At 59.0% G+C, this 20468-nt stretch overlaps 1 protein-coding gene across 3 annotated transcripts in view; it reads right to left on the bottom strand.

Annotated features, from left to right (window-relative positions):
- ZMIZ1 (zinc finger MIZ-type containing 1) overlaps positions 1 to 20468 on the bottom strand; it is a 230008-nt gene that overhangs the window by 208743 nt on the left and 797 nt on the right. The gene's annotated exons all lie outside the window — the stretch shown is intronic.

A 20468-nucleotide genomic window follows, 5' to 3' on the forward strand; every position in this document is an offset into this window, starting at 1 on the left:
AGGACCCCGGGATCAGGCCCTGAGCCGAAAGGCACACGCTCAACTGCTAAGCCACCCAGGTGTCCCTCTATGCAACTTCTTAGCCCATCTCTCTAGCACTTCAGGGTGTATCGTTCTTATTCTGCCAGAAGAGCCGAGGCTTGGCGTCCAACGTGGACTGTAAAACTCCTAAAAGTGAGGGTCTCAGGATTTTTGCTGGGCCATCCTTTCAAGAGATATTGCCTTGGCCTGTGCCCCATGCTCCCCAGTGTTGGGGGGATACAAGGGACAGGGTCCGGGTTTCTAGAAGGAGCTCAAGTCTAAAGACAGGAACATAAGTGGGTAGTTGCCACCCAGCATGGTTGGGGTGGGGGGCGGGTGGGGCTGACCCAGCATGGTGGCGGCTGCCTGGGACAATCAAGAGGCTACAGGAGGGTTCCTGTTCTCCATCTCCAGGCCAAGCAAGAGCCCTGCCCTAGGGGATGCTCTAGCAGCAATCCTGCTGGATTGAAATTCCAAGCCAGTGATTCATCTGTCAGGTTGCAAGACAAAGGAGGTCTGGGTGGGGCACAGGGGAAGCAGGTTGGGTGAACATTGGCCACGGAGTCATCGAGTCATCGCTGCGGGGGCCTCTACTGGCGCACAGGCAGGAGGGAACGCTGGAACCTGAGCCTCAGGAAGGAACCCCCCAGCCTGGAGGGAAGGCTGCTCTCCCCCCATGGCCTGATGGACAAGGTGGGGAGCAACAGGGCCGAGCCCAAGCTGACAGCCTGACCCCCAGCACATACATCCCGGTCCCTCTCGCCCTCCACGAGCCTCAGCTCCCCAGATGGGTGTCAGCCTTGCAAGGGGGTGCCTTTTTGTTTTCTGTTTTTGTCAGCAGGCCTCTCCAGATGGGCCGGCGATGGGAAACGCACCACTGCACACTGCTGGCTCTTGGCCTAGTGGGCCCTGGCCACTGTCTGAGCCTCTGAACGTTTCGACGAATGGTTTCATTGTTCTTGCATCCTGGAGCCTTCTCAGGAGGGCATGGGATTCTACAGAAATAAATAAATGGGGTCCTGCGTGCTAGTGCCGGCGCCTCTAACTAGGCCTCCAGCTCCCTGTCTCCCCAGCTTGTGTTCCTGGCCCTGCACCCTGAGAACAGGCAAACAGGGCCCTCCTCTGGCTTCCAGCCCACCCCGTCCCCATCAACCTTCAACCTCTTCCAAGCTGGAGCTCCCTGTGGGTCTGGAGCAGTCTCACCACAGCCACTGAGGAGGGGAGGGGCCCCCCACCCCCTACAGTGCCCTGCATGACTACCAGACCCTTCCCTCCCCACTGCGTCAAGGGCCATCAGCAACAATCGAGCGTCCAGGGCACTGGGCCTGGGCACCCCTGGGCACCCCACCGCTCCTCACGTTATTTTCCCATCAGGAAAATGGGGCAGCTAAACTCCAAGATGGGTGTGCAGCCCCTCAGGCTCCCCCTTTCATTGCAGCCGACCACGCCTGAAGGAGCAGCCGTAGGGCCGGAGCCCAGAGCAGCAAGGGACGTCGGGAGGGCAGGACGGGGGAGAAGTGGGTTGGCAATGGCTGCAGACGCCTTAAAAGCTGGTAAAAGGCTTCATCCTGCATAATGATTTACAAAGTGACAAGTGAAATAGATTTACCGTGACAGCTTGAAAGGAGAACTACAGAAATAAAATTACACTCGGGCTCATCCTGTCTCTGCAACCGGCCCCTCCCTTCCCCAAACCAGGAACTCCTGTGCGCACACTTTGGACACACGTGTGTGTGGGGGTATAAAGGGGAGCAGGTGGCCTTGGGAGGAGGAAGGTGGAAGATGGACAAAGGAGAAGACAGGCCTGGTCTCTGTCCTGAAAAGGGCCACTTGGCTCCGTGCTCCAGGCGTGGCCTGTAGAGGTGACCCTAGCGGCCCTCCAAAGCCAGGGGGTTACCCTCATGTACAGATGAGGACGCGCCAGCTGGCGTGCCCTGGAGGGCAGTTCTCCAACCCAAGTGCCCGAAGGACCCAGGCCCGCCAATGTCCACCTGCCTTCCCTCTGGTTGACCATGGCAGCCCTAGGGCTTGGGGCCCAGGAAGAGGAGTCTGCTGCTTCCCTTGGAAGGGGGCAGGGGCTCCAACAGCCCTGGGCCGAAACTAGCCAAGAGGAAATCAGAGAAGACGAGAAATAACCTCAGCCAGGTTCATCTCCGAGAAATAAAGTAGGCAACACTCTCACCCCCAGGGCCAGGTCCATGGAGGGGAGGGGGCATCTGGCTTCCACAAGCGCCAAGGGCACATTTTCCTCCACTGAAGCAGGATTTGGCTCCAGCTACGTGGGGGTGGGGGAGGAAGGTCCAACGTGCTGACGTCCCAGCCACGGGCCACAGAGGCGCTCTCCTTGGTGGCCATGACCCCTGCCAGCTGCTCAGGGTTTTAGGGCCACCTGACCACCTCCCCCGTGAGGCACCGGCCCAGGCACCTGCCAGGCTCTCCAGTCAGAGACAGGGGCTGGCAACCATGCCCAGGGGGTTACTCATCTGTACCAAGAAACATGGGTTTAAAAAGGAAAATTGAAAAGGGGCCAATTGATGGGAGAAAGAGACCAGATTCCCCTTAGTAGCTGTGGGACTAATGCAACTTGACTCCTCTAAGCTCCAGATCCCTCCTGGTTAAAATGGCGATACCACCACCCACTTCTCAAGACTGCTGTGGCAACCTCGAGATCCCAAAGAACCGTGTCTGGTGCACAAAGGGGTTCCCAAGGACATAAGCTCTGTCTCAGGTGAGCATGGAATGAAATGCATCCGCAGGGGGACACCTAAACAGAAGCTCGGATCTCGGTCCTGACTTAGCAAATTCACCTGCTTGTGGTGTACCCGCTGTCCCCAGGTCCCAGGGAGCTGCCCGTGGGGAGGTAGGGAAGAGACTCAAGACTGGCAGGGCCAGCAGTCAGGCAGGCCTGAAGACCCCCGAACTTCCTGCAGCCTCCACTCTGCTTCTGACAAAAACTGGAGGGCCAGGTCCCAGGCAAGGTCTGCAGAGACTCTCAAGTGTCCTTCTCTGTCACCCTCGGGCTGACACCTGGCAACTCCCAGCTCAGCAAAATGCCATCTTGCGCCTCTAACCGATATAGCCCAGGGATGTGCCTAGGCAGGTCTGAACGCCCATGTTTACCCAACAGAAGGGTGTCCCTCCTGCCCGCCACTCCCCTCCCAGCACCGTGGTAAGCTGGAGCCCACTTGCCCACAGACTCGCCTGCTGCGTGGGCCATGCATGCAAGGCTCCAGCTCCTGGCCCTGCCCGGGCAGTCTTGCCCAAGAGGCCAGGCTGCTGCTGCCGGGCCTTTTCTCCCAGGAAGCCGAGCTGAGTAGGGCAGCAACGTGAGCAGAACTGCCACCCAGGTGGCCTCAGACCCCGGAAGCTTTAGGTGAGACAATCAGGGCTAGGAGACACTCCTGGAAGCCCGGCCCAGCCTAGCCACCCTTCTTGGCTCTAACTGGAGCCGGGGGGCGGGGGGGGGGGGGGCAGCAAAAGAAGGGGCCGGGACTCAGACCACATACACAGGCCAGCGGTGACTCCAGGGTTGAAATTATTCAAGTCTTTCTCAAGCAAAGTGTGCAAGTCACTTCCAAGGCACCTGCCTAGAGTGCAAATATATACATTTTTTTTTCTCTCTTGTATCACAAAACCTACCCATTCTGTATAAAGTGGAACCATCATTTATTTATTCACTTATTCAGCAAGCATTCTGGAATGCTTGCTAGCTGCCAAGTGTGGTGCTATATGTCAGGGAGTCACAGCCCGACCCCAGGGTGCTGGGGGTACCCCGATGGTAGCTGCAACCCTGCCAGGTGAGGGCTGCCATGGTGGTCAGAAAACAGTGCTAGAGGAACTAGGGCAAAGGTGAGGACCCAACCCACTTGACCTGACAGATGTACAGGGCTAGCCAAGGCTCGTGCAGGGCTTTGCAAGATGCCTACTACGAGTTTGCCAGACAGATGTGTAAAACGCGTACAAGTGATTCAGCTGGGGCCAGACAACGCAGGGCCCTGAGTGCCAGGCTGCAGGTAGTGGGGAGCCACTAAGGGGTTTTCGGTAGAGTGGAGCCCATAATAAGATCACAGGAGCCAAGACAGGGGCAGGCCAGAAAAGGGGAGGCTGGAGGTAGACACCTGAGGGGGAAGACATGCTGCATGGGGGGGTTGCAGGGTAGAGAGGATGGGCAGCTTCAGAAACATCTGGAAGGTAGAGTCTAGAGGCTGTAGTTCCAGGCCCAGGGCAGGGTGGTAGGGACACGGAAACCCAGTGTCATAGGCTGCAGTCCTGGGAAGGCGCCAAGGGAGAGTCCAAGTTTCAATCAGGGCAGTGGGCCAATGGGAGTCCTACTCCTAATCCTCACAGTGGGTTTATGAGAACAAGAACAAGGCTCCTCTTCCTTAAAACACTTTTCCACCCTCCACCAGAAATTTATTTAATTAAATGTACGTCGCACGGGGGCTACGTAACGTGTGCGGCCCCAAGTTGTGCAGTACGCAGTACACACTCCTGTACGTGGTGGGCCCAGCAGATGCAATGCCACCTACACAACCCCTGGGAAGATGAGGTGTCAGAGGCCCTGGGACCAGGCAGGAAAAAACAGATACAATCTAATGCACAAAGGAAAAAAAAAAACACACAACAAAGCAAAGAACAACTCAAGCTGAGTGTTTACTATCCCTCCTTGCCTTTTTGGCATGAGAAATCTCGGTAAAATGACAGGTAGGATTATTTCCTATCTAGAGTCCCCAGAAGAAAAAGTAGCTGCTCAGACAAGGCAAATAAAGGAAATGCAAAAACAAGATAGAAAGCACCAGTTCTGAAAGATGGGGGGGATTGGCCAAAAGTACAGAAAACCAGTTCTGGCCTCTGAGCTTACTAAAAAGTGATTATTTTTTTTTTTTTAAGATCCTTTATACTGAGCAAAATTCCCGCAAGTGAACATAGCAGAGTAAAACCACGGTGTTGAGGACATTGGAACTCTCTGGATTGATCAGGACTTCCGTTCCATCATTCGCCCAGTGGTTAGGGAACACCCTCTCTGCTCCAGGCCCTGAGGATACAGGAATGAGGCCCGGCGGACACCCTCACAGAGGGGACGGTCCAGCGGGGAGAACGCCGAGGGCTGGGGTCGGACAGAGGGAGACACCGAGGCCCCCGGGAGGAAGCAAGGACAAAACAGAGGAGAGCTGGCAAGGAGGGGCTGGGTGACTCATTACACCAGCAGCCACACAGTGAAGCCCAAAGCCATGTGGGCAGATGGCAGTCCCCTGTTTCAGAAAAGTGAGAACTTTCTGAGTAGAGGTGAGATAAACAATACTGGATCCTGCGGGGCTGGCGTAGGTAAAAATACCCAAACAGGTTTCCCAGAGGAGCCCCAGCTAGAGGGGGGCCTCAATGCACAGATGGGGGAAACTGAGGGCAGAAGAGAGCCAGGGCCTTGACCAGATCCGGAAGCTGATCCACGGGTGAGATGGGGTCCCCTCCAGGGTCCAGTGCTGCCCTGGGGGTGTCGTTCAGGCTCAGACCAAATGCACCAGGACCACGCTGATCCCAAGGGCAGCACGTCCTGCCGGCCGCACGGCTCCTGGACGCGAGCTGCTCAGACACAGAGGCACTTCTCATGCGCAGCCCCGGATCCTTCCGAAAAGGCTCAGGCTTTCAGGCTTTCATCTCCCGAAAAAGATGTGCACAGGGGCATCCCTCTGGCGGAGGCCTGTGCCTGCCTCCCGCTGGCAATCCTAACAAGTGTCTTTATCGGGCACAAACCGCCTTCCTCAGTCTCCCCCCGCTGGCAGCCCCGGGAGGGAAGACTCTCCACCGGCTCTACAGAGGAGCAGGCAGGCCCACAGAGCCCAGCGGCCCTCTCATCCCGATCGCTCCCTCTCTGGGCCTGATGGGGGAGGCCAAACCACTCCAAAGTGGCAGGCAGGGGTCGTGGGTGGGGGGCACGGGGGACGGTATGCCCAGACTGCCAGCCTCAGCCCTCTCTGCTCACGCGAGGAGGCTGAGCACGCAGCGTCCGGCACAGGCGAGGCCCCCCTGACAAACGCTGGCTCTGGCCTCCTTCGAGGTGAGGGTTTGGACCAGAGCGAGCTGGCCTGGCTTCTCCCTACAGCCCACCTTCCTGCTCCCCCTGCGGCCACCACAGCCTCTGCAGGTCCCGCGGATCCCAGGTTCGTGACTGAGGGCCACCTGGCTGCTGAATCTCTGGGATTCTGGAGGCATCAGACTCAGGGAGGGAACTTCTTAGAGGAGAGAGAGAGAGAGAGAGAGAGAGAGAGATGAACAAAATGGGGAAACTGAGGCCCAAAGAGAACAAACAGCCTGCCTATAGTTATATGGCAGGATTGGAGTTGGGGGGGGGGCACAGAGAGAGGGGATGTTAGGAACGGCCTTAGACACCTAAGCAGCCCCGCGTGCTCCTGTGCTGATGGGTAAACTGAGGCCCGGGGATGCAAAAGGACTGTCTAAGGTGACTCTGCATCCATAAGAACCCCAGAATGGTTGTCCTGGGTTGATCCTGCAGGGCCAGAACTGAGCTGCCCTCTGTGACCCCAACCTCCAGAGTTAGGGAAGTTGCAACACTTCCTTGTTTCCATGGTAACTGGCTACCGCTCCAGGAATACACTGAAATGTTCTGGTTCCCTCCTCTGTGCCGGCCCTGGGCCAGGCCGTGAGGACACAGAGCGGAAAGAGGGGGCGTGACGGGAGGCACAGAGGCACAGCCCCGGCCCCCGTGGCGGTTTATCCCTGGCAACGCAGTGCAAGGGGGGGAGCGAACAGGAGACTTTTCAGCACAGGGAGAAGGCCCCTGGGGCCCCAGGCGGCAGGGAAGGGAGTTCAGAGGTGGCAGCTTTGGAGCTGGGCTCGCAGGGATACATAGGAGTTCGCAGGTGGAGCTGCGGGGGTGGGTGAGCTGACACAGGCCAAGACCCTGGGCTTGAGGAGGGAAGCCGGCAGGGCGCAGAGCCCAGGGACGGAAAAGCAGGCGGCCTCGCTGGTGCAGGGAACACCCCACTGTGCGCCCAGGTGAAACGGTGCCTTGGGACCGCAGCACACACTTTGGGTGACAGCACCAAGGGAAAGGATGGTGACAACACTCTGGTCTAGGCCGCTGGCACCCTCACCCAGGTCACTGTACACACCGGGACAGTGGGACCTTCCTACACTACACATCAGATAGTCTGGGTCCTTGAATTAAAATCCTCCAACGGTGGGACACCCGGGGGTGGGGCTCAGCTGAGCGTCTGCCTTCAGCCCAGGGCGTGACCCTGGGGTTCTGGGATCAAGTCCTGCATCGGGCTCCCCCGCGGGGAGCCTGCTTCCCCCTCTGCCTGTGTCTCTGCCTCTCTCTCTGTGTATCTCTCATGAATAAATAAATAAAATCTTAAATAAATAATAAAATAAAATCCTCCAATGGCTCTCGAATCATGGAGCATGAAGTCTGAAGCCCTTCCCATCCCCCCAAAGGCCTTCTGTGGCCGCTCCCTGACCACCTTGCTAACTTCCTCTCCTGTCTCCCTCCTTCCCCCACTCCACTTAGCTCCTCTGGCCTCCTGCCTTTCTTAGAGCATGACAAACACACTCCTGCCACAGGGCCTTTACACGTGCTATTCCCTCTGCCTGGAATACCCTTCTCCCAAATGTTCACGGGGTTCACTCCCTCCCCTCCCTGAGGTATCTGCTCAAATGTAACCTCTTCAGTGAAGCTTTCCTTGATCACTCCATCTAAAGAGGCCCAATCCCCACCCATCTCCTTGTATCACCTTATCCTAATTTATTTTTCTTCAAAACACTTATTACAGCTCAGAATGACATCATACATGAGGTTGTGGACTTACTGTCTGTCTTGCCCATAACAAGGCAAGCAAGGCCTCTGTGCAGTTCACCACTGTATCCCCAGGGCCTGGAATTAGTGCCTGGCATGTAGTAGGTGTTCAACAAACTTGGTGAGTGAATAAGCGATCTTTCTCGGAGAGCTGGGTAAAGGGAGGCACAGAAGGATCCCAGGCTCTGTTTTCCCAGGGGCAGAATGCTGGGGGCTCCAGACAAGCCAGGACACCTTGTTCTCAGGCTGGCACCAGGACCCATGGCAGGAAGCGTGTGCTGCCCTCCCGTGCGCTGGTCCCCCGGCTCTGGCTAGAGGGCCTGGAAGAGCCCTGCAGGATTGGCAACAGTCACTAGTCATTACCAGGGTCCCTATTCTGTATACTCCAGGCCTGGGCAGCCAAAGGAATCAGCTTCGGGGGGCAGGAGATGGAAGGTGGCCAGGCTGGCGGCCGGCAAGGAGCTTGCATCTTGCTGCTTTTGCAGCCAGCTTCCTTCCCCCTCTGAGCCTCAGTCCCCTAATCTGAGAAATGGGGACAGGAAGGGGATGAAACAAGCCAGCTGCCCAGGTCCCTCTGTTGTTCCAACAGTCTGGGCATCTTTGGGTCTTCAGAGCCATGTAAGGGGTCACACCAGGTTGAAACCAGGGCCGCAAATCCAAGCCACGGTCCCAGGCCAGGGCCGCATCCTGCAGCCAGCTGGGTCATTACCAGGGTGAGGGGTCTCAGACAGGCTTCCCTCCACCCAAGGGGGGACAGCTGGCAGGATGCAGGCAGCCTTGTCTGAGCCAGGAAGTAGGGAGGAGTGGCCAGTGACAGGGGAGCAGCCCCTGGGAGGGGGGCCAGGCTGGGGGAGCCAGGGGTCTCATTGAGCCCCCAGGGAACACTGTCTGCCCCCAGAGCCAGAGGTTCTGGTGAGCACAGCCAGATGCATAAGGCCCAGGAGCTTTGTGAGATGAAGACGGTAAGTCCCAGGCAAGCCAGATGCCACTGTCACAGCCGCAGAGGGATCTCCCCACTGTGTCTCCCTAGCAAAGGGCTTCTATCAAGTGACAAGGTTTGGGGGGGGGGGAGGCGGAGCGAGGGCTGGGCACCAGCTGACAGGCAGGACGCCTGGGTTTTTGCTTCAGCTCTGCCACGGACTGGCCCTGTGGCCTTGGGGAGGCCTCTGTCCCCTCTGGGGTCACACTCAGCAGCTAAATGAGAGGGTTGGCCTGGACGATCTCCAAGGCCTTCCTGTGCTGACATTATCATCACCACACACGGTAATAAAACATCACACGCCCTGACGCTGTGACACGGTATGCAGAGTGCCGGCCCTCCCCTCGGACTCTTGCGACAGCCTCGGGGGAGACCGTTGATAGGAGGCAGTGCCACAAGTTGTGACTCCAAAGCCAGGGCCCTTCGCAGACACCCCCAGGTCTCTGGGGGCCTCAGGACACTGGAGCAGGATGTTCCCAGACGGAGCGGCAGGGAGCAGAGCTGGGCGGACGGGGGCTTAGCAAAGAGGCAGGCAGAGGCTGGATGGGGACGGGACACCAGTCACAGCCACCACCATGCCCCCGCCCCCGCGGGTACCCTCCCAGTCCCAGTGGGAGGTGAGCTCCCCCGGGAGAGGCCAGGGAGCCAGACACCCTTTATGAACCATGTGGCATATCTGACCCTGCTTGAAGAGCTGGCATCAGGCCACTTTCTTTCCCTCAGCCTCCAAGGAACCACTGTTGGGGGAACCTCCCCAGCCTCCTTCCACGTCTCCTGACCAGGGTTAGAGCATTTCCAGGTCAGGCCTGAAGTCTCCAAGCAGCCCAGGCTGTTAAACAGATACAGAAATAATGAGGAGGCCTAGAGAATAGAAGGCCACCTCTTCCAGGAAGCCCACTCTGCCCCCCTCCGGCCTTGCGTGCTCAGCCTAGAGAGGAGAAATCTCTGATATCGGGTGCAGAGAGGAGCTCACAAGAACTGAAGTCACCCTGTTCTGGGTGGGCCTGAGAGGAGCATCAGGTCCCGGAAGGAGGCATCCTTCCGGGCTCCATCCAAGGTGGAACTTCCTAGGCGAAGGGAGCTGCAGAGAGGCAAGGAGCAGCATGTTCCCGGAGGCCTGCAAGCCCCGCCCCCGCCCCCCAGAAGGTGCTCTGTGGGGATGCCGTGGAGGGGGCTTAAGTCATCTGTGTAACAGGTACCAGATGAGGGGGCTGCCAAGTTCCCTGCGATCTCGAGAACCAAAGGTCCCAAGACTACCAGGAATAGCAGAGTCTGGAGCCCATGTCGGAGGCAGAGGGGCCGTCACAGCGGCCCAGCTGCCTCCGGGGAGCTGCCTAGAGGACGGCAGCCAGCCACCCCGTAGGAGGCTCTGAGAACTCTCGGGAACTCCTCAGGGACTCCAACCCTCCAGCAGCTCTGCTCCTTCTGCCTGGAGGGAGCTGCCCTGCAGCTGAAGCACATGTCCATCCCCCGGTGTCAACGCAGGCTGAGGCCGAGGGGTCAGGAAGCTGTCCTGCAGAAGACCTCTCAGGGCTGAACCCACAGCTTCCAGGAAGCTCCTTTCACAGCCCTGGCTCCATCGCCAAACACCAGGCAAGAAATTGCACTGGAGGTGTCCTCTTTTTTTTTTTTCCAGGACCACAAGCACTAAAGAGGTCCTGGAGCTCAGGACCGCGGAACAAATCAGCTGGGGAGGTGAAGGCCAAGGGGCTCACGGCAGCCCACGCCCCGGGACCCCAGAAAGTCAGGGAGGCAGAGTCATCCACGGTCACATGGTGGGCCCAGAGCCCTGCCCAGGCCCCAGGCTGCCTCTCCCCACCGACAGCAGCGGGGCTCACAAAGAATTCATGCCAGCAAGGCATCCTGAAAGTTTAGAGTGCTCCTCTGTACGTAAGCACCAGCGAGCCCCACGGCCCTGGAAGAGGAAACATTAACCCAAGAGAGCAGGATAAACAGGCAGTGCAGACAGCAGGGGGGGAAACCGGGTTCCTGGGCCCGAGGAGGTAAGCCCTAAACCAGTCCTGCCCAGCCTTCCTAGAAGAGGCAGTGGGTGGGAACTTCCTCCCTTCACCCTAGCTCCCAGCCTCCTGGGGACAAGGACTCCTGAAGTCCTGGCACACATCATGCAGGCACTCGCAGGGGACCGTGAGGACCAAATGGCTTCAGCAATGCGGTCAGCGAGCCCAGAAGACCATCCCTCAGGGCCACCCCAGTCCCCGGACCAGGTCTTGTGTCCTAGGGGCCTACTGTCACTGCCCTTGGTCAGGTCCCTGGCCCTCCCTTGGCCTTGACTTCCTCACCAGTACGTCAAGCTCTGGATCAGAAACAGGCGTTGTAAACACCGACACCTGCAGAGCTAGGGTGGCGACCCCAATGACTTGGAATCGAAGGGTCTGCGGGCAGGAAGTGGGGAGAGGCAACACAGCAGTCCTGTTCCCCCCAGGGCTCAGGGTAACTTTAGATCCTTGGACGAAGGCCACGAAGGCCACGGTTGTTACAATGCTTTGGACACTTCAGGTCTCCAAAGTGATTTAAGGATCCAAATAAAGCGGCGGACCAATTCTCCAGAAAAATACGGGCTTACAAAGGTGTGCACGCCATGCAGGGGTGATACGGGGCTCTTCTGGCTCTGACAGCTGGTATGCCTTTGGGGCCCATCTCTAGGGAAGAGCCATACGTCCTACCCCTCTGCCAAGCCGGCCTGGCTTTCAGGACTGTCCAGCCACAGACGGATTTGTGGTCTCATAACAATAAAAGAAAAGGAGGCAGGTGAAAGTGATGGACGACCGCAGGCTTGAGGGGCAGGGCTCAGGTGGCACTGCCAAGAAAGCTGGCTGGGGGCAGGGGAAGGATTCTGGGAAAGTGGTTCTTCAGCAGGGAGACCAACCAGGGGACTGAGCCATCAATGCCGGAGCTGGAAGGGACCGTCCAGCCTGGCATTCCCAAGACTGTCACTGGTATCTGCGACAGCTTTTCTGCATTAAAAAGGGAGGCGGAAGCAGGGTCCTGGAGTTTGGGAACCGCTTGAGTAAGGCAAAGGGCTGGCAGCGTCCCAGGAGAGGGGGCTGTGCTCTGCTGCCCTTCCTTCTGGGGATGGGGGTTCCCGACAGCCCACCCTGGGAAACCTGGGTGCGGGCTCAGCTCCTGACTCTTGGATATGGAAACTCAGGCCCAGAGGGATCTGCCACTGGCCTGAAGTCCCACTGGTTGACAAGGCCCGGTCTGTCCTGCTGTCCTTTTCTCCACCTGGGAGGAGCCCAGAGCCCAGGAGGGAGTTGATATCACCGCTGGCCTCACCTTACAGGGGAGGAAGGAGCAGTTTGCAGGTAGGAACCCAGAGGCAGGTACCAGGTAGGAACCCAGACGTCAGTCTGCACCTTGGAGCACGCTGGCCAGGGGAACAGACTTGGCTGGGAGGTTGAATTAAAATGTACCCAGTTAATAAGTGTCCTCATGGAGGGCCTCTGCGAGGTGACCGGCCAGCCCTTCCTGCTGCAAAGGGAGGGCTGCGGATAACGGCAGGAGGCTCACACTCAGGAGGTCTGGATCCCAGGCCCAGCTTGGTTGCTCCTGAGGTACCATGTGGCCTTGGGCAATCCATCTGACCCGAGTCTCCTCATCTGTAAGTTGGAGGAAACCCAGCACTGAGAGCTGTGCCCGGGGTCGCGGCTCCCGTTTCTTGAGCACTTACTATGCGCCAGGTGCTCAATGCGCTCCGTCATCGCAGCCTAGGGGGAAGGCAGTGTGTTACTTTTATGCTATTTATTAAGGAGTCTGTGTTGAGGACTTGGAGGCCCAAGCTGGAGAAATTCAACAGAACCTGCCCGAAGTCACAGATACCACAAAGGGTGGAGCTGAGAAACGCACACGGGCAGTCCAAGAAGAGCCTGAAACAAAGTAGTTGCCCAAGAAGTACTACTGGCTAGTAGGACGCTTCTGGCCGACTCTGGGAAGCTATTTTAAAGATGTAAACAACACAGGAACGCCAAAACACGACAGCAATAGAGAGTTCCACCCCTCCTCAGCCAGACGCCGCCGCCGCCCTGGTGCAGGGGAGCCAACTTGCTGGGTGACCTGTGGCCGGTCCCTCCACCTCTCTGGGCTTTGGGTCTCCTCCACCGCCAAATAAGAAGGTTGGACGGAGATCCTGGAAAAGCCCTCCTCACCCTCAAACACCAAGGGTAGGAAGGGTTTCTGGACCCTTCTCAGAGGTCTCCCTGTCCCACGGCTGGTTGGTCACGGCCGTGTGCCAGGTTGCCCAGCTTTGGCCAAGGTCTACCCAGGAGCAGGGGTGGGGCTTTGGGGAAGTGCCCATGGGCAGGCGTGAGGTCCAGGCCCCTGGCATCTTCTCTCCCTCACCCTAAGCCTGCCGGCTCCCCCTCATGGGCCCTCACCTGTGCCTGAGGCACATGACTCCCAGGGTGGAGTGAGGGGGCTCCTTCCCGGTTTCCCCATCCGCAGAGGAAGTGTTAGCAGGAACAAGGCAGCAGGCCGTCAGCCCTCAAAGGACACAAGTCAGCACTAGGAAGGCTGGGCGGAGGTGGGGGACAGGCAAAGGAAGCCGCTCATCTTCTTGGACTAAATAGGCCTGGGCAGATGGGAAACTTTTTACCCTCCCCAGAGGGTTTCGATGTTACTTCCCTCAAATCTGCAATGTAACCAGCCTACGATGACCTTTAAAGAAACACGTTGCGGGCGGGCTTGGAGCGCGAACGCCCATCCCCTCCGAGTCGTGTAGGATCTGGGAGTTCTCCCGAAAAGCCCCATCCTCATTCCTTACCCCGAGAGCCCAAAAATGAACCCCGTGCTCCCCAGACTCATCTGGTCTTTCCTGGTGAAAGATGGAAGCGCATTTGCTGATGAGCTCCGAAGCGTGGCTAACGGGGCTGCGCCCGGCCAACAGTAGATGCTCAATAAATGTTTAATGAGCTAATGGGCTGGACAGCCAGGGTTCCAGGCCCGGCTGTGTCACTAACTCACTGCTGCCCTTGGATACAGCCAATTTTTTCTTCCTTTCCATAGCTGGGTTTCCAGGGCTAGAAAAGGAACGGTCAGACTAGGTAAGCCCCAAGGCCCCTCGGCTCTACCCTATGGGCTCAGGGGTGCAAAACACAGTGCCAGGGAGCTTCCAGAGCGGAAGGAGGTTTCAAACACCTCTCCCTGCTGCCCCAGGGCCAAGCGGAGGACAGGATGTGACTGCTGGGCCACAGCGGTTCTGGAGGCATCACAGCCACCACTGCCCCCCCCACCTCCCCTGCAAGCACCAATCCCTGTGGGTGGATGAGAGTTTTGGGAAATGCAGATGGGGGTGGGGCAGGAGAAAGGATAGGGAGTGGGTGCAAGTTCCATTTAAACCAGCCACCAAAAAAAAAAAAAAAAAAAAAATTGGAGAGAAGAGTCTTTGAAAATACAAAGAGATTGTGCTCTAATACCACCCCCCCCCTCCCCGGGCCCCATCAGAATAGCTTTGTCATTTTCTGGCAAAGCAATAATGTGCATTGAGTTGCACCCTCCAAGAGATCAAGAATCGGGGACAAAGGAGGAAGAGAGAAAGCCCCCCATGTCTGAGAGCCCTCGGAGAGCGAGCCTGAGCCCCGGGCCAGCAGGGGTGGCAGCATGTGTGTGAAGGCATGCAGATCCATGGGGCAGGGGCAGGGGTGATGCCAACTGAGCAGTAGGCTTTGGGACAAATAAAGCACCCCTGGCTCCCTCCTATCTTTGGGGTAGACTTCTCTGGAGGGTTCACGTGCCCTATACAATTCCAGACCTGCCCTGAACTCTCCAGGGACAAATATCACAAAGTCAGACGGTAAGCGCCTGGCACCCCACCACTACTGAGCACTGGGGCTGGGCCAGTCCCTGCCCCTGTGACCAATTCTGGGGCCCCATCTATAGAGTGAACGGTTTGAGCCACATGATCCTTAAGGGCCATGCCTGTTCCGACAGCCCTCGGTGCTAAGACACCACAGAAAAGCACAAAACCTACCATCACTTGGGCCCCCACCCTGGAGAACTGGAAAAGGAGTCCCCAGTGCCCAGCTGGCTGTCTAAGGCTGGGGCTGGGGCAGAGCGGAGTCCCCACACCGTCTGTCCTCAACAGCCTGCCGCGGCTGAAACCTTCAAGTGGTTACAATTACAGCCAGGCTAACAGGATTAGGGGAGCATTGAAATCTAAGAAATCTAATTAGCTCAGACACCCCGGCCTCCCCCAGCATGATCCCGCAGTAACCCCGGCAGCTGGGCCTGACAGGCGGGACCCGGGGCCCCTCCCGGGCTACAGTCATTACCTGTGCAGGTGCGCCAGGCTGGGCCAGGCTTCCTGGGGAGGTGCCAGCTCAGCCTGCCTGGCCGCATCCTGCTCTGTACCCCACCATCGACGGCCCTGTCTTGGGGCAGCACTCAGATGGGCTCCGGAGGACCAGGCACAGGGGTGTGGGCAGCCGGCGGGCCGAGCCTGGGGTAGAAGGAACCCAAGGGCCCCCACAGGGCGGCCACCCCACACAGCCTGAGGACTGACTCAGCCAGAGGAGGGGCAGGCTGAGTCAACGTCTGTATCTATAGAAACCATCACAGCCCAGGGAAGAGCCTTGGGCCGCACAGGGACCTGGGGCCTGGAAACATCCCTGCTTCCTGCGCTAGGGCCAGGGAACGGGGTTGAAGACCCAAGCACAGACATGTGTGCTCCAGCAGTCCCGGGGCTCAGAGCAAGCTCGGGCTGTAGGACGCCGTGGCAAAAGAAAAGAGCCCCGCTGCTGGGGACACAGGCCACGTGCTGCCAAATGGGGTCAGAGGGTGTGGGGGGGGTCACAGGCAGGCCCCTCTGTGGTTCTCCTCCTCCTGAACCTCCATTCCCGAGTCCCCACTCTGTGGGGTTCACACCGGAGTTCCTGCCTGCCTGGTAGACTGGGAAGGTGGCAGTGGTGCTGCGTCTCTAAGGTCTGCGGCCACGTCCTGGCTTGGCTACAGGTCATTTCACTTCCCTGAAACTCGGTTTTCTTGTCTGTTAAGTGGGGGTAATTCCAAAGAGCAGCTAGCTTCCACTGTTGTTGTTGGAGTGCAATAAATTTGGAGAGTGCTTCTAAATCCCCCAAGTGCCATACACAAAGGCGAGGGGCCGTGGTTATTACTGTCATGCGCCCCGTGGCAGGCAGCCAGCTGGTAGTGGTTAATTATTTATTTGGACTGATCTTCCTGCCCTTACTGGCTGTGAGCTCCTAAGGAACAGGAACTGTCTTACACATTTCTGGGTGTCTCGCAGGCCACCATCCTCACAGTGTGGACTCCTAGGAACTCTCCGTGGGCAGATGCTGGGCCCCCAGTCTGACCCCCACCCCCACATTTGTACCTCCTTCCTTCTCCTCAAACCCAATCCATGGAGGGGAAAGTACCAAGGGGCAAACCCAGCACACACACACACACTGACCTATAACAGGGAGCCCCTCAGGCAGACCCTTTCTCACTGCCGGGGGGTCATTCCCAGTAACAGTGGAAAGCAGCCATGTGGAGGGAGTCCGCACTCCACCCCCACCCCTATCCGTACAGTCAGCTTGAGCACTGGTCTTGAAGCCGTGATCATTCAAGAAAGAATGAGTCTGTGGTCTGGAGGACCCTCAGCACCTCAAGCCCAGAGTGAGGGTCAGGAGGGGATGATTTCCAGAAAGCATGGTGTGCAACAGAGCACACCAACAGTCAGAGCTGTCCACTGAAGGCAGAAGCTGCTTGGAGTGGTGAGCACCCTGTCACAGGGGGCATGCAAGCCACGACTGGATAATAAGCCGACAAGGAAGTAGGCTTGGGGAAGCAGCTTCTGGAAAAACACTTCTGGTGCCTCCAATGTAGCACCTTTGTGCTTCATTCTGCACCCAGAGCCTGCCAGGCCTTCAGAGGACACCGGCCAACAGTGGAGTGTACAGCTCTGCTATTCACATCTGCTTCATCCTCACAGCAGCCAAGGGGGATCAGAGCGGTTCTGCCTCTGGACCCATTTTACAGATTAGGAGACCGAGTCCCTGCAGGGTGAAGCCACTGGCCTGAAGGAGACAGCCTCTTGACACCTCTCCCCGCTCATCTCCTCAGGCAGTGGGAAGACCCAAGGATCACAGAGGGTTCTCTGGAGTCTTTTCCAGGAGGCTGTGCGTGGAACTGATTCTCTCAGCCTCTCTTCATCCTCCCTGAGGGCAAGGCCCAACCTCAGAATCGCCCCTAGAGTTTACGGCCCAGGCAAGCTGTGCCTCCACCCCGCAACTCCGCCCCCGCCCCCTTGGTCAGGGGCTCTAGGGACAAAGAGCTTCCCCCTCGGGGGCGTGGACAGAGGCCACTGTGTCCTGCTGAGAGGTCAGAGCAGTCGGCAGGCCCGGCTGCAGCGGGGTACAGGGTAATTACAGCAGCCTGGTCTTTGTTGTCCACACAAAACCCAAGGAACCTCATAAAGATGAGGTGGTGATAGGAGCCCGGCAAAAGCCCTTGGGAGCAAAGTTATGAATGAAAACGTAGGGGACCCAGTCACAACCTGGCAGGCCCTGCTTCCTGGTTCCGTGACGGAGTGCCCAGAGAAGCTTCCGGAAATTAACTTGTTGGGGCCCAAATTTCTTACAGCGATGCCTCACCCTGAGGCGAGGGTCATGGCTGCTGGTTGGACGCCAGCCAAGGCCGGAGAACTCCATATCCGCGGCTTCACACGGGTACTCTTGTGACAGGACTCTCAGGACACAGGAGGCCTCAAAGTGCCTTCCTTCCTTATCTACCCCCCATCTCTGTCAATGGGGAGGGGGGAAGTGAAGTGCAGCTCTTCTCAGGGGGAGCCTTCCCTCTGCAATTTTCCAGGATGAGTCGCCCCATGGGCACCTGTCCCTTGTGGGGGCACATCGCTGGGGGCCAGGTGCAGAGACAGTGTTTGTGTTACTGTTGTGAGGGGTGTGCGTGTGAGACCAGGAACCTGCAGTTCTGTGGCCAAACCCCACAGTCTCTGGACCTTTCTTCACTTTGCTCCTGGCCATGAAAGGAACCAGGATCCTCCTCCCTTCTTTCCTTAGGAGGAGAAAAGGGACATAGTGTCCCCACCAAGAAGCCAGAAATCCTTCCTTGCAAAGACAGGGCCAGTTATCAAAGTTTCCCAGAAGTCCGGCAATGTCTCATTCCCAACTCTTCTCTGTGAGCCATACCCCGAATGCCTTAAAACCCCAATCCAAAAACCATTTAAAACTCTTGAAAACTCCCTACTTCTGTGCCATCACCCCCCACACACACCCACACACCCGCCCACCCGCCCTGCCGCCCCAGCTCCAGCCCCTGCCACCAACTCTCAGAAGTCTGAAGTTTTGAGATTTACATGTGAAAAACAGCATTTCATAACCTCGTGACTTGGGACAAGGAGATGCTTCTGTCCTTTTGGGAAAAACAAAACCCAACCGAAATCATAAAACTTAGAAGAAAACACCATCTCCCTCCAGATGCATTCCCTTGGCCCTAAAGTCACACGTGCTCTGTGGCAGATACGGGCTTTCAATGTGTCTTTTGTTTGATGCTGGTGTTTCAACATCCTCAACTTGATGAGAGAAAGGTCAGCGTGAGGCTTGGGGCAGTCACAAACCACAGCACCAGGGCCAGGCAGAGGGGAAGTAAGGGGCCAGGAAATCCCCCCCAGCCCCCACATCCCCCCCCCCCCAACTCCTGCTCTGGATCTCCTCAAAAAGCAGCCAGGACAGGGAGAGCTAGGGGCTCGCCCCCTGTTCTAAACTTCCCTGCCGGCTTACCAACAACTTTTAAACTCCCGGAACCGTACCAACGCCAGCGAAGTCAAGTCCGAATTCAACGCCAGCCAAGCTGCCCGCTCTGCAACCACAGCGCCTGCCCCTTTATCTCTACCTTCAGAAAAAAACAATAATAACCAAACGCAGGCACCTCTGGGAACAGCCTCTGGCCTCCTGCCCTGCCCTGTGTAACCAGCCTGTCCTCACACCCACAGGAGAGGAGGAGACAGCGCTGCTTAACCCTCTGGTCTACCAGGCCGCGTTCCCAGGTTGCAGCGGGGAGACAAACTGTTGCTCAAGAAAATCCTCCAGAAAACCCTTGGCACCGGCGGGCAGCTCCCCGCGGCTGCTGCCCAGCGCCGAGCCAGGGGCTTCCACGGGCGGCTCCGCGCTGCCCTGTGAAATCCGCGGGGCTGCTGGCCTGTGCTCTCCCCTGCCCGGGGGCTGTCCCCCTCCCCCGGGGGGCTCCCGATGGCCAGGCCAGAGCCGGGCGGAGGCAAGACTGGCCGCGCGGTGCCCTCACCCTGCCAGCCCGGCCGCCAGCGTCTTGGAGGACCTCTGAGAGAACATTTGTTTGGGCTGCCAAGTTAAATCTTCCTCCCTCATGTCAAGGCATTGGAAAAGCAGTCAGGGGAGAGGAGAAGGGGGGGAGTGGGTTAGGAGCCTCGGGAGGGAGGGAGGGAGGGAGGGAGGGAGGGAGGGAGGGAGGGAGGGAGGGAGGGAGGGAGGGAGGGAGGCGGGCAGGCAGCTCTCCGAGCCCCGGTGACTCGGGCACGGCCCAAGGAAGCTCCGGGCTCCCGAGCAGGAGCAGCGCAGGAGCAGCCGGGACCGGGACACCCGAGCAGGGCCGCGCCCCGGGGTCGGGCGCCCGCGGGTGCCAATCGCTCGGCGCCCCAGCCTGGGCGGGGGGGGGGGGGGAGGCCCTCGCTCTGCGCCCCGCTGGAGGGGCGAGGTGGGAAGGGAAGGCAGAGGAGGAGGAAAAAGTTTGCGGCAGGTAGAGGGGTGCGGGCTGGGCGGCCCCCCGGGGAGGGGTGGGGGGCCCGGGCCGGCTGCCCCGGCGCGCTCCCGCCAGCCCGCCCTCCTGCCCGGGTTGTTTACATTCCTGGAGTGTCTTTTAAACCCGGGGCCGAGGCCGACTCCCGGCCTTCTCCGGCGGCTCCGGGGCAGTCTCCCGTGAAAATCTGCTGGCGCACAATGGCCGGGAAGGCGGCCGCCCCTCGCCCGCGCCCCCGCTGCTCCGGGGCGGGGAGCCTGCCCTCCGCACCGCGCCCTCTCCCCGCCCGCCCGGCTTCCTGGACAGATGTCCCCGGCGAGGGGGCGACGCGCGCCCGCTGCCCGCGCCCCAGACGCCGGGGCCGCGCGCCCCACTGTTTTCTCCCCTGCCCAGACGCCAGGAATGTGAACCGAGCCTGCGGAGCCCGCCCCCCACCCCGGCTGCGGCCCCGGCCCGGCCCCCAACCTCCGCCGCCGCCGGCCTCCCGCCCCCCGGGGCCGCCGCCGCCGCCGCCGCCGCCGCCGCCGCCGGAGACCGAGGGGAAGAAAGAACCCGGAGAAATTACTTTCGTATTTGCAAGGCGCGCGCGCGCACATCTCCCCTGCGGGCTCCCCTCCGGGCCGGGGCAGCCCCGTCCAGCCGACGGCCTGCACGCCCCTCGGGCTTCCCAAGACCTGCGGGAGGCCCCCGCGCACACGCACACGCACACGCGCGCACACACGCGCGCGCACACACACCCCCTCGGCGTCCCCCGCCGGCACCGTGCGCCGCGTCTCCCCGGGCAATTCACACACAAACAACTTAACCGCGCCTCCACCTCCCATCTACAAAAGTGCGTGTGTCTTCCCTGGAAATTCAGACGGCACAACTTAGCACCGCCGCCCCTCGCCGCCCCGAGACCCAGCGCCGTCC

The sequence above is a fragment of the Nyctereutes procyonoides genome, unplaced genomic scaffold (assembly GCF_905146905.1).
Source record: "Nyctereutes procyonoides isolate TBG_1078 unplaced genomic scaffold, NYPRO_anot_genome, whole genome shotgun sequence".
Taxonomy (NCBI): domain Eukaryota; kingdom Metazoa; phylum Chordata; class Mammalia; order Carnivora; family Canidae; genus Nyctereutes; species Nyctereutes procyonoides.